Source organism: Anolis sagrei, chromosome 2 (assembly GCF_037176765.1).
Source record: "Anolis sagrei isolate rAnoSag1 chromosome 2, rAnoSag1.mat, whole genome shotgun sequence".
Classification (NCBI taxonomy): Eukaryota; Metazoa; Chordata; class Lepidosauria; order Squamata; family Dactyloidae; genus Anolis; species Anolis sagrei.
Genome location: NC_090022.1, coordinates 270322594 through 270335231, shown reverse-complemented (window position 1 = coordinate 270335231; position 12638 = coordinate 270322594). Strand labels below are relative to the sequence as shown.

Sequence of the window (12638 nt, the reverse complement as noted above, 5' to 3'; positions counted from 1 at the left end):
CTTACTAACACCATAAGCTGCAGCGTGTAAGTTATATCATGCAAAACTGCAGGCTAGGGATCAAACAGAATCTGCAGAGGAACAGCTTGTGTATCTGTGTGTCCATTCAATTCAGGAATCGAACAGCATCGGTACAGAGGTCACAGTATAATGCAAAGGATTTGATCCAGCTCCCCACCCCCTCCACAATATTGATTATCACACACACTTTGATTCTAAACAGTTGTGTACTTTTGATAAAGCTAATTGATTTCCTAAACAGATGATACTTTGTGTAGACTTCCTTGGCATGTCCAAGCCTCACACATTTTTAAAAACAGCTTTTAGGGATTTGTACAGTACAGCCAGGAAGTCCATTGCCTTTCAGAAGTTGTTAGGATTAATTAATTAAATTAATTAATTAAAACTTTATTTGTATTCTGCCCTATTTCCCCAAGGGGACTCAGGGTGGATTCCAACATACAATGGCAAACATTCATAATAATAAATAATAAATTCAATGCCTACATAAAACAAACACTGACATAATATCCCAGGAAAACCCCACATATGAAAATAACCTTAAACCCTAACATCAAATTCAAGCCTCACATCAGTAAATTAAACCTAACATCAATAAATTAAACTACACATAATCAGACAAAATTATATAATAACATAAACTGTAAACAAAACATCCACATTCATTTCCAACAGCCGGCAAAGGTTCACAAAACAGTGTAGGTTGGTTGTGTACTCAAATGAGGTCATTGGGCTGGCTTCATTGGACTATAGCTCCTAGAAACCTTAGCCTGCCCTGCATAGCTAATTAGTCTCCAATGCCCTCCCTGGCGGGACTGTCCCTCTTTGTTTCCATTACTTTAGCAAGTGACAACTTGGTGGCTCTTGCGATTCCAACAGACCCCAAATACAAGGGTTATCCGGAAAATAAGATTACAAGGCACGTAGCTCTCGCAGGGAAATTTCTCGAGGGAAGTTGGTATCACTGCCATGGAGAGGGAAGCCAGTACAAGTGCACAAGCAGTGCCAGTCATCAGTATCTCATCGACAAGTGTGGTAGACCTTCACATGTTGATGGACTCAACCTGATAGAAACAGGTTATTCTTAGAGTATACTGTATATCAAGCAGCTTCACAATGCACAGAATTTCACATACCATAGAATGTCTGATTATTTAAAAATTGCCCCATTTTAACATATGCTGCAGTACTCATACTAGTACATGAATGAGCATGAGTTGCCTGTGTGGCACGTCATTATGAACATTTTGGTGGAAAGGGGCTTCTGCTATTACAAATGCCAATACTGTTTAGGACCACTAGGAATGTCATTGGCACCAATAACCGTTTCCCCCACTTCCATGACAGAGTGAGGCTTTTCCCCAGGAAATGGGGAATGTTTTGCTCCCCATTCATTACCCAGAAATCTAGACCTTTTCAAGGGACCAGGTTTTGGCTTAAAGGAAAACTTTGCATGATAATGGTATGCACACTTCAAACACATCATTTGTTTTAGTCCTGGCCGTTGTCTTGGGGCCCTTCTACACAGTCCTATATCCCAGAATATCAAGGCAGAAAATCCCACATTATCTGAGTGTGGATTCAGATAATCCAGTTCAAAGCAGATATTGTGGGATTTTTTGCTTTGATCTTCTAGGATATAGGGCTGTGTGGATCGTACAACACCTCTGCAACCACCTCCGAGATCCATTCATTCTCCAGAATTATAGCACTACAGACAGCCCTCTACATTTGCTAGAATTAAGGGTACAGGACCCTCATGCAAGTGGGAAAAAAGTAAAGAGCTATTTTTTTTAACCTGAGAGAATAGCTCTCCAGGAATATCTAGGGTCCCATCTACACTGTCATATAATCCAGATTATCAAAGCAGGTAATCCACATTATCTGATTTGAACTGGGTTATATACATCTACACTGTCATATATTTCACTTCAAAGCAGATAATCTGGATTTTACATGGCACTGTAGAAGGGGCCTCGGTCTTCCAGCATGATTTTATGAGTAACTTTCACTGTAAACTGATTCTAGAATCACACTGGAAAACCTAGAGACTCCTAGAGAAATGTTCAGTCTAGAAATCTCCAGGTCCTCTGGCATTACTAAAGGATGTTGACCACAAAGTCACAGTGGGAAACCGAGAGATTCCTAGAGATAACATCTTAAATCAAATCCGCAAAAGTCAAAACCACAATTATGGAGGGATGACTGCATGTTCCACATTAACTGTAACATCCCATGCAATCTTGGAGCTCCAAATCCCATAGGACTGAGCCATGACACTTAAAGTGGAATCATAGTACTTTAGCAGAACAATATGGACAGACCCTGGCATGTGCCCCAACCAGAAGAAGTCATGTTATTTGGATGCACAAGAGCAGCACAACAAACACTGCCCTGTGTAAATGGACTGGATATTGCAGTACTGGTTTCCAAGAAAGATTTGCAAAAACTAATGTAGGAGGACTGAAATACAGCAGGGTTCATGTCACTAACAGTGTAGACAAGCCAAGCAATTACAATGATGTATGTCTCTCTGATTCATAGAGCATTTTGATACTATCTGCTCATTTCACTGCCTTAACAGACATTCTAAAGGCAAAATTATAGACACAATTATGTTGGTTATGTTCGTTATCTTGGAGGAATGCAGAACACTTTGTATATATCGTAGCTTGTGTAATAAAAACTGGATTACAAGTGCCACTCTCTCGTTCGCTTTCCGATACGTTCATACTAGGACCTGGCCTACAAGTTGTATCTCATAAAAGAAAGAACTAAAAGTAGCACTTTGAAAACAAACTGTGTGCAAAGCTATAGATGTGTATATGTGATCCTTCTGTATCACACTGGGAACGTTGTTTAGATGATCGAGGACACTGTTCACAAATCTTACCGGGTCACAGACTTTTAAAACAGGAAAACACAAAAAACAGGAAAAAAATAAAACTTTAAAAATCATCATATCATACACATTAAATCTAAACTTTCATCTGTACTGTTACTGCATCTATAAATTTGAGAATAAGTTAATGGATTTGCTGGGGGAGCAGAAATAAAGGCTAGTTAAGACTGTGAAAGCTGTTCAGCAGCGGAACTCTCTGCCCTGGAGTGTGGTGGAGGCTCCTTCTTTGGAGGCTTTTAAACAGTGGCTGTCAGGGATGCTTTGAATGTGATTTTTCTGCTTCTTGGCAGGGGGTTAGACTGGGTGGCCCACAAGGTCTCTTTCAGCTCTATGATTCTATGATTCAATGCCTAAACTTCAGATATGGGCAAAATGCAGCATCCATATACAGCTTCCACAAAAAAAAAAAAAAACTATTTAGAGTCATTTGACCTCATCTCCCTGGACCATCACATTTCTGGCGAAAGAAAAAGAGAGAGAGAATGGCTTCTTGCAAAAGCTTTCCAGAGAAGCAGTTCACTTTTTGAATAGCTTGTGCCATTTGATGTTTTAGAAATACTCATTTTTCAAATCTAGCAGCAGATTTTTTTTTTTGTCATTGGTTTTGGAAATAATGGGTTGGAGGAAGCATTTGGGGCAGTCTACATGGTCTTTGGAACAGTGCCTCTCAAAGTAGTGGTCTGTGGGCTTGTGGCAGTCACCAAGCCATTGGCTACCAGTAAATTTTGTGTGTGTGTGTGAGAGAGAGAGAGAGAAGTGACTTGAGAAATTGCAAGTCGCTTCTTGTGTGAGAGAATTGGCTGTCTGCAAGGACGTTGCCCAGAGGATGCCTGGATGTTTTATCATCCTGTAGGAGGCTTTTCTCATGTCCCCACATGGGAAGCCGGAGCTGACAGATGGGAGCTCACCTTGCTCCCCAGATTTGAATCTCTAACCTTTCGGTCAGCAGTTCTGGTGGCATAAGGGTTTAACCCATTGCGCCACTGGGGACTCCTAGCTGGTTACATAAGAAATGACCTCACAGGTAAATAGACTCTAACTTACTATCAAAAATAGCATCTGTTATCATATGTATATTGAATCAAAGAGCACCTTTGTCTTCTGATAAGACAACATAGGAAAGATAGCAATCAAATCCAAAAATATACTTTCATCTTGTGGTATATAGCATATATTCCCAGAAACACATTATGTTTCCTGGGTAGGAAACTGACCAATTCATTTATTTCATATCCAAACTTATTAAGTGTTTCCTATAAGTTTTTGAATACAGCTCCCAGAATCCTTGACCATAGGCCAGGCCTATGAAAGCTTCAATGAAAAAAAGAAACAATTGTGCCCAATGGGCACCAACTTAGCGGCAATCCCTGGCCCATTGGAAAACTAGAACAGTAAATCCTCCACCTCAGAAGCATTGTCCTAGAAGAGTCTAGGCACAAAAAAACTGGGCTCTGGGCTGCCTGGATTATGCCATGTTTCCCTGCATTATACTGTATTTTTAAAATATACATATTGGATACACATAGAATTCTTCTCAGAAAGCAACATACATGTACATTTTTTTCTAAACTACACATAAAAGAAGTTGGGTTGTTTTTGGAAAGTAATTCCCACAAAGTATTATAAATAGTGAATGTCTCTATGTTTATTTCTGGGGGGGAAAGGTTTATTAGAACATCACAATTGAGGAAATTAATGAAGCCCAACAGCCTTTTCTGTAAGAAGAGCAAAACACTGTCGGCCTTATTCACTGTTTGAAAGAGAAGCTGGGTTTTCTGAAAGCATTTTAAAATTTGAACAATATTGGGCCAGTGTGGGATTGTCTGGGATAATTCAACCAGACTGCAGGGCAATCTTGATCCTCATGTATAAAAACAGGGTGTATTTAATCTCTCCAGAGTCACTTTGACTGTCAAATCCACACAGCATTACATGCCACAATTCTACAGCATTGCCATGATTATATACAAAATTCCCAGTGTGTGTGTGTGTATTAAAAAAGAAACAGCTGGATCAAGATAAAAATCACAACCAGGTTATTGCTTTTTGCCACTTAGCTTTTTGGACCAGCCAATGATTATGTGTTTTTCCAATCAACCATAATGCATCAAACCAGAAATAACGTATTTTAGTTATCAATTATTCAGACCTTTTCAGGAGAGCATAACATTTCTCACTCAGGTCTGGACATACAGAAAGGTAGAGTTTACCCCTAACTCACTGCTCTGGCATTTCCTTAAGATTTAGTATATGTGCTTTGGACATATACTAGACATGCAACCTAGTATGTGTGCTAATGACTGTAATCTTATATTGGAATTTCTAGATAGCATTTTTCATGCCTTTTAAAAAGTTTATTCTAGGCATTATTACCATATATACTCGAGTATAAACCGACCCAAATATAAGCCGAGGCACCTAATTCTATCACAAAAAACTGGGAAAACATATTGACTCGAGTACAAGCCAAGGGTGGGAAATGCAGCATCTACTGGTAAATTTCAAAATAAAAATAGATATCAATAAAATTACATTAATTGAGGCATCCAGAGGTTAAATGGTTTTTGAATATTTACATAAAATTGTAATTTAAGATAAGACTGTCCAATTCTGATTAAATGGTTATTCTAATCTCCTTCAGTGTAAATGTGCTTACGTATACTTCCAATAATCACCATAGTTTATTTTAATTATACATTTTTGGGGAAATGCTGTGTGTATATGAATAAGGAAAAGTTGGAAAGACTGGTGCTGAGAGAGGAGGAGGAGGAGGAAGTGTGTGCTTCATGAGAGAGGAGGAGAGGAAGGAGATCTGGGTTGCTGTGCAGAGAGATGAGAGTCCTGGCAGGAAGGCGTGGGCCTGAAAGAAGCCCTTCTTTCAGCCCCACATCTTCCTGCCAGGACCCTCACTCAAGTATAAGCTGAGGACTGAAAAAGAGCTGAAAAACTAGGTTTATACTCAAGTGTATGCAGTACATTATGTTTACTGTAATCTCTGTATTTGATTCCATACAGAAGTTAAGAGGAACCAATTCAGTTGAGGAACCAATTCATAACAGGTGTCAATACTATGCAAGGTTACTCAAAAGTAAAACAGCCAAGTTTCAAGATTGCTTCTGGCATTAATAAAGAAAATCTCAAGTAGAATTCTATCATACACATGTTGATTCAAACTTCACTAAACCAACTGAAGACTATGCATAAAAAGAAAAAGTTTGGGGTTGTTTTTCAAAGAATTTGATATCATATGTAGTAATCTATCCCTCCCCCCACTCCCCACCCCAAACAATCTCATTCAATATTGCCTAAAGAACAAATGCATGCTGTCCTTTTGACGTGAAAAAGCAGCAGTGTAGAAAATGTGCAATTAGAGTAATCTCCCATCTTTTATAGCAAGAGGAGACAACACACACAGAACACTATTGTGGGGGGTACATTCAAATAAATATATGCCGGCAGGTTCACCCCCCTCAGACTACTAAGTGCCATGCTAATTCACAAAGACCACACAGTCCCAGAGCCACTGAAGGAGCCTCTAATGTTGACATGGCAATTGCCGCGCCGATGAGCTCCCCCGTTCACAGTGTGTAATTAACCCACAAAGTTTTTGAAAAGTCAGAGTTACTCACCGAGTCTTTCTGGAGATACAACAGCCAGCTGCTTATGACAGGAAATTCCAAAGCAACATCATGCACGACGCAGAACAAACAGGCATAGAGTCAGGAACAGACAGGCCCCCGGGATTACAGCAGTCCCAGGACTCGTGCTAGTACATGCTGAGCCATAATTTATGAAACGGAGCTCGGTTGATCAGCCAATCGGTTCACTTCCCTGTAACAAGTCTAACTGGCCCTGAAGACTAGAAAGCACTGCAACAGAATAACATACCATACGTGCACACACAAAAAGATATTCCCTACGCTAAGCTGCTTAGATTGGAATTGGTTTCTGAGGTGGGTGGGTGGGTGGCAAGGGATGAAATCACAGCTTGATTTGGTTTCAAACTGGGTAACAGGTGACGTCCTTTGATACAGTGAAATGATTGAAGGCAGAGCTCCAGATTTGATTTTTAATCACATGCGCAATGTGCAAGCAACGGTCACAGTAACCTTGTGCCCTCTTCCCTCCAGGAATATTCAGCTCTCTCTCCCTTTTTCCCATGCTATTCCTCACTGCCCACCAAATTCACATCTCATTTGACTGCTTCAACAGACAGTTCGGCAACTTTGAAAAAAGAATATCGCCGCATTGTATGGCTTGCACTTTTGATCACAGTGTTTTCTAAGAGAAGGGGGGCAAATGAAAATCTACTGACAAGCAGGAACATTTTGCATTCCTATCGAAGGCTCTAGCAACTTAACCAGAACATGGTTCTTTGTATCAGAATGAATTTGCAAGAGACCGGCTCAAACCTGCTGGCTCATTATAGCAGATCTTTTGGGGGAAATGGACTAAAATTTCAAGTATCCCCAGATCAACTAACAAGATAACTAGGGAGTTCTTGTAACTGTGATCTATAAAAGTAACATTTCAGCTCTACAATCATTTCATTACTCAGTGCTAAGTCATAAAGAGCTCAACGTATTAAAAGAATTCATTGAAACCTTGGGCATGACATCTGAGGTGATGTGAAGCAATATAAGAATTCTGTCAGGGTTGAAGACGTAAGGTGGGTTGACACTTATGAGTTAATAAAGAACAAAATTATGGTTTAGCAAGAGATCTTTTAAGTGCTACCTCTTTTTGTGTAGAAAAATAGGTAATCCAAAAAGGCCCATGGTGGGAGGATGGGCACTTCCACTGGTCCAGAGCTTAATTTTATTTCTCAAAGGAGCCCCTGGTGGTGCAATGGGTTAAGCCAGGGGTCCCCAAACTAAGGCCCAGGGGTCGGATACGGCCCTCCAAGGTTATTTACCTGGCCCTCACTCAGGGTCAACCTAAGTATGAAACTACTTGAAAGCAAACAACAACAACAACAACAACAACAACAACAACAACAACAATGTATTGTCGAAGGCTTCCATGGCTGGAATCATGGGGTTGTTGTAGGTTTTTCGGGCTATATGGCCATGTTATAGAAGCATTCTCTCCTGACATTTTGCCTGCATCTATTTGCCTGCATCATTCTCAGGGGTTCTGACAACCTCACAGCCTCTGAGGATGCCTGCCACAGATGCAGGCGAAATGTCAGGAGAGAATGCTTCTAGAACATGACCATATAGCCCCCAAAACCTTCAACAACAACAATCCTATCTCATCAGCCAAAAGCAGGCTCACACTTCTAACAAGTTTATATTTGTTAAAATTGTTCTTCATTTCAATTATTGTACTGTTTAAGTGTGTTTTGCACTACAAATGAGATATGTGCAGTGTGCATAGAAATTCATTCATTTTTTTTCCAAATATAATCTGGCCCTCCAGCAGTTTGAGGGACTGTGACCTGGCCCTCACTTTAAAAAGTTTGAGGGACCCCTGAGTTAAGCCCTTGTGCCAGCAGGACTGCTGACTGAAAGGTCAGCAATTTGAATCTGGGGAGTGGGGTCAACTCCCTTTAATCAGTTCCAGCTTCTCATGCGGGGGCATGAGAGAAGCCTCCCATAGGATGGTAAAACATCTGGGTGTCCCCTGGTCAAAGTCCTTACAGACAGCCAGTTCTTCACACCAGAAGTGATTTGCAGTTTCTCAAGTTGCTCCTGAGACAAAAAAAAAACCATGGGTTGCCAAAAATGCCAAAATGGAAAACAAGAAAATATTGGGTTGGAGCTGTGTTCAAGGGTGAGCAATTGGTTGTACTCCAACACATCAGGATATCATTTGTAATTCCTACTGTCTTCCAATTAGTAGTCATTTTGGCTTCTAGTAAAGTCCTGGTTTAATTTTCCCTCACATTCACCTGACTTGGGTAGTCTATGATACCTGCAGACGTCTCCTCCAGCTTTTCTCTCTTGCCCAACTTTAGTAATCAGAATATGGTCTAGAGCAGGTATGGGCAAACTTGGGCCCTCCGGGTGTTTTGAATTTCAACTCTCACAATTCCTAGGAATTGTGTGAGTTGAAATCCAAAACACCCAGAGGGCCCAAGTTTGCCCATACCTGGTCTATAGCTCAAGGTTGTTCTGACTGGTATTTAAAAGTAAATCTTTATGCCTGAGGATCTTATCTAATTCCTTTAGAGCTGCCCTTTCAGGTTTTAGCCTTTCTGTGATTTTACTGGGCTTCATGGAGCTAATAAGACAGTTACAGGGACACAAAATATTTCACAGAAAAGTGATAGCTGCAGAAAAAAAACAGTTGGAACACGTTGTTAAACCATCACTACTGGATTTTGAAAATATTTTGACATATTTGCAAACAACGACTTATAGAACTAATTCACAGAATCACTTTTAAAATGTCAACTTACCCAACTATCCACTGTTTAGCAAAGGTAAGTGCTTCTCTCTCCTTAGTTAGCCATTTGTTTCTTTCTAGACATTTCCCTCTTTCTGTAGCATTAAATAAATGTCTTGTCCTGGAGCAATGGTTCTCAACCTTCCTAATGCCGCAACCCCTTAATACAGTTCCTCATGTTGTGGTGACCCCCCCCCCCCCCCGCCATAAAATTATTTTTGTTGCTACTTCATAACTGTAAGTTTGCTACTATTGTGAATTATAATGTAAATATCTGATATGCAGGATGTATTTTCATTCACTGGACCAAATAGGGCACAAATACCTGATATACTCGAATTTGAATACTGACGGGGTTGGGGAGGTATGATTTTATCATTTGGGAGTTGTGGTTGCTGGGATTTATAGTTCACCTATAATCAAAGAGCATTCTGGACTCCTCCAATGATGGAATTGAATCAAACTTGGTACATAGAACTCCCATGACCAACAGAAAATACTGAAAGGGTTTGGTGGGCATTGACCCTGAGTTTTGGAGTTGTAGTTCACCTACATCCAGAGAGCACTGTGGACTCAAACAATGGTGGATCTGGACCAAACGTGGCACGAATACTCAATATGCCCAAACATGAACAATGGTGGAGTTTGTGGAAAATAGACCTTGGGAGTTGTAGTTACTGGGATTTATAGTGCATTTACAATCAAAGAGCATTCTGAACCCCAGTATTGATGGAATTGGGCCAGACTTCCCACACAAAACCCCCAAGACCAACAGAAAATACTGTGTTTTCTGGTAGTCTTTGATGACCCCTCTGACACCCCCTCATGACCCCCCCAGGGGTCCCAACCCCCAGGTTGAGAAACACTGTCCTAGAGGCACCTTTTGCATAGAACACACTTTCTCCCCTCTGTAGACTGCTTGAGTCAACCCTGTTATCTGGATTATTAGAGGATACACATTTCCATTAGATAAACTAATCTATCGTAACATCTGGGTGTGGGAGAGTAGGCTTAACAGCGAGGTCTGGATAATGCAGGCTCTGGGTCTTCCCACATCCCTGCAATTTCATATTTGCTAAATGAGATATGCATGAAATATTATCTGTCTGCAATTTTCTCCAAAGTGTAGCTGTCTCATACTATTTCCCCCCAGTCTGGTATTCTCTGGAAATAGATCACAGTTCCCACCATCCCCAACCAGCTGGCTGAAATAACTGGAAGGTACTAGATTGGAGGGCAAATAAAAATAAGCACCCCATTCTGGTCTGGAGATCCTTGATTGATCCAACATATTGAACAGGCATTTCCCAAGTGTAAGTAAAGAGAATTTTCCCAAAATGTCTCCCATATGGCCAAAAGAAGGCGTTATTTTTTTTTATCAAGACTCCATTTTGCCATTGTCTTCTGTAGCTACATCCTTTCTTGGACACTGGTAAAGTCTTTCCCAATTAGGGGTACAGAATAGATTGTGTAATACCCGTACCTTTCCCTTCCAACACTTTGTCCTTCTTTCACCACCAAGATCTGCTGGTTGAAATTACTACATAATTCTGCCTTAAGAAAAGCCAATTCATTGGTGGGAAGTAATGATAAATGTGTGTTGAGCCTAAACTCCTTAACACCATTCCTCCTGCTTCATGTTTCTGCATCAGCCCCCATTCCCTTTGTTCAAGGATTATAGTTTATTAATTTGGGGGGGGGGTTTAATTCATCTATTACACCAGCCTACTACCCGGGGGGAAAAAACACCCAAAAGCCAGAATTAATATGCTTTTCTGACACCTCTTCACTAAGGAATCAAGCTGAATCAAAAGCAAGATTCAACAGGGGACTTGAAGCCCCAATAGCAAAGACTGCTAATTCAACATCATAATTGATACATTAATATTAGCATGCTACTACTATTGAAAGTGGGAACTATAACCAGCTTACTCATCAGGAGGATTTGGCCATGTTGAAAAGTGCTCACAGCAAAATATCAGAAATGTTTAAAATTTGAGCTACAATTCCTGCTGTTTAAATGCTTCTGAGACCTGCAGTGTTTAAAAGTGGCATTTCATTATGGAGAAAAATATCAACACATATATTACATAATTCCATAGCCTATAAGAACAGCACCTATTCTTGTAGATGAAAAGGGGGGATTGTCCCCAGATGCATTTTGGAAGAACCTTTCACTAGATCTCTGGAAGCTTCAAAACATTTTTGTTTACTTCCACAAAGTTTACCTGACCTGGTTGTCTCATTTCACATATACATAGTTTAACTTTTCATTAAAAGTTAGCTGAAACATGTTGAGATTATTTTCTTTCTTGGCACAGTGGGTTAAACCGCTGAGCTGCCGAACTTGTTGACCAAAAGGTTGGCAGTTCAAATCCAGAGAGTGGGGTGAGCTCCCACTGTTAGTTCAGCTTCTGCCAACCTAGCAGTTTGAAAACATGCAAATGTGAGTAGATCAATAGGTATCGCTTCTGTGGGAAGGTAATGGCACTCCATGCAGTCATGCTGGCCCCATGACCTTGGAGGTGTCTATGGACAATGCCGGCTCTTCAGCTTAGAAATGGAGATAAGCACCTAGAGTAGGACACATAGAACCATAGAATTGGAAGAGACTTCATGGGCCATCCAGTCCAACCCCCTGCCAAGAAGCAGGAATACTGCATTCAAAGCACCCCTGACAGATGGCCATCTAGCCTCTGTTTAAAAACCTCCAAAGAAGGAGCCTCCACCACACTCAGAGACAGAGAGTTCCACTGTTGAACGGCTCTCACAATTAGACTAAATGTAAGGGAAAACCTTTACCTTTAATGTAAGAATCTATCTTGGTTTTTTGCTTCTGCTAGTCTGTTAGTTTTGCTTCTGCTACCAAATTTCCTAATAAAGAAATATTGCCAAGGAACACATATACTTCAATGCATGTAATGTATACAAATAGCAGTGCCATACAGCTTCCCAGAATGGGCAAAATTGTTACCAAGGGACCTGCATACAATAATAATCAGCTTAATCAACTTTCTGGACAATTCATTACAAATGGGCAACTCTCAAGTATTTCCTTGAGTCTATCTTTAAACAGAGCTGAAACGGGTTACTTTTGGGACTATAGCTCTCATCATACCCCAGCAAGGATATTTACTAATCAAGAATGCCTTCAAATAGCAGGACTGTCTTCCATATCTAAGATACATGGGCTCCCTCCCTACTCCCCCAAGTGTCACGTGCAGGCAAACTCCAACTCAGGAAATAAAATCTCTCTCAAACTCTAGAAACTTTATTTAAGAAAATAGAGTTGATCACAGTAAAATTTATGTTAGGTCTGAGGTTA

At 40.5% G+C, this 12638-nt stretch overlaps 1 protein-coding gene across 1 annotated transcript in view; it reads right to left on the bottom strand.

The window, feature by feature from the left end:
• PDE4D (phosphodiesterase 4D) overlaps positions 1–6798 on the bottom strand; it is an 806167-nt gene extending 799369 nt beyond the window's left edge. Inside the window, exon 1 of the mRNA XM_060761516.2 lies at positions 6553–6798. The gene's annotated coding sequence lies outside the window, so the exon portion shown is untranslated. The remainder of the gene's footprint in view (positions 1–6552) is intronic.
• Between the last annotated feature and the right edge of the window lie 5840 nt (positions 6799–12638).